The sequence below is a fragment of the Dipodomys merriami genome, unplaced genomic scaffold (assembly GCF_024711535.1).
Source record: "Dipodomys merriami isolate MVZ:Mamm:240054 unplaced genomic scaffold, mDipMer1.0.p SCAF_629, whole genome shotgun sequence".
NCBI classification, from domain to species: domain Eukaryota; kingdom Metazoa; phylum Chordata; class Mammalia; order Rodentia; family Heteromyidae; genus Dipodomys; species Dipodomys merriami.
Window position 1 is genome coordinate 300,005 of NW_027206212.1, and position 1,662 is coordinate 301,666.

Here is a 1,662-nt window from a genome sequence, read left to right on the forward strand (position 1 = left end):
GAGCAGCAGGTTTACAGCCATTCCCTAGTAACCCATGTTGCCTGTCATCACAACCAAATGCCTGGACAAGCTCTCCCAGCACTACGGCTCAAGATAGGGTGATGAGGAAACAAGATGTTTAGGAGAGGAGGTGGTGGAGAGACAAAAAACAAAACAAAACAAAACAACCCTACCTTGCTCCTGACAGTCCCTCCTACCCGAGGTATTACACCTTGGGGATTTGGGCCCATGGATCTGCTGGTCTGATGCTTATTTGTTTCACACCCTGGCAAGAGAAATAGGACACATCCTTCTTTAAAGGAACAACTTGCCAATCTGGGTCATTTTTAGAAGCTGGAGGCTGGGGGGGGCAGAGGGAGGGGAAGGATGTAGGACAGGTGAAGCTTATCATATAAAGTATGCAGGTTTCAAAATGGTTCCCCCAAAGCCCCTCACTTGAATTGGGATAGATCATGATGGGATTCCTATGCATCACCCCTTCCCCTCATCAAAAGACAAGATGGGGTGATGCTGGGACATCCCGGCCTGAGACATATGGCAGTGCCAGCTACTCACCAACCCATCCCATATCCCCATTTTCTCCACTTTGCCGTTTCATGCCTTCTCCTTGAAACTTCCTGCTGGCAAGAGTAGCCCCCCTTACTCTGGTGGCTCAATATTGGGCCTCGGGGAGCAGGGCAGGGCTGTGATCTCTTCTTCTTCTTCTTCCCTAAAGTAGGCAGGCTTTCCCTGGGAACTGGGGACCTGCTGAGCCTTCAGTGGACAGGAGGACACCATGTGGTTGATGCTTTGGCAGAAGTGGCACTTCTTGGGCTGTGGTGGCAGCTTGCATTCCTTGGCATGATGGTCTAGACCACCACAGCTGTAGCACCTGTCTCCTTTGGATCTGCGCTTCTGCATGTTCTTCAACTTTGGCCGCCTCTCACTACCAAAGAGAACACCCCACTGGGCCCAGTGAATCCAATGGATTCTACGCCTTTGGCAGACTTCTTATAGGTAAACTCCACAGCCTCTCCCACCCTCAGGCTCCAGAAGCCCTCCATGTGCAGCTTACTCTGGTGGACAAAGACGTCCACCAGGGGGTCCAGCGCGACCATGGTGCAGGCGGTCATGGATAGGAAGCCGAACCCCATGATCACGTTGAACCACTTACAGATGCTGGCCCTGTGCAGCAGCTGCAGCTCCTCCGCCGCCTGAGCCGAATCCCCCGGCGCCTACTCTGGCGCCTTCTCCACTGCCTTGGCACAGCCACCTGCAAACTGCTAGTTGGACACCAAGCCCATGGTCATTTGCTGAGCCCTCGTTCCCGTGCCCCTGGTCGGGCTGCTGCTGGCCCCTGAGAAGTCCGGAGGCAAAGGGGAGGTTCAGAGAAGAGGCAGCTACATCTTACCCCGCACAATCCATTTTTTCAAAATTTCTTATGATACTGAAGATTCAATTATAAACTATTAACACTTGAAAATAACTCATTTTTAGGGGAATAGGACACAAAACACAAGATTAATCCTAATCATTTTCAAAGGCTATTTATACTACAAATTCACTCTTTTTTTTTCAAATTCTCTTATAACTACAAAGATTCTAAAAATAACAAGCATAGTGTCACAAAGGACATAATTTAACTTCATCATGTAATTCAAAAGACTGTGCTAATAGAAAACA

The 1,662-nt window shown here is 49.5% G+C and overlaps 1 pseudogene; it reads right to left on the reverse strand.

The window, feature by feature from the left end:
- Nucleotides 1–652: 652 nt before the first annotated feature.
- LOC138815164 (protein lin-28 homolog A pseudogene) lies at nt 653–1,283 on the reverse strand (annotated as a pseudogene).
- Between the last annotated feature and the right edge of the window lie 379 nt (nt 1,284–1,662).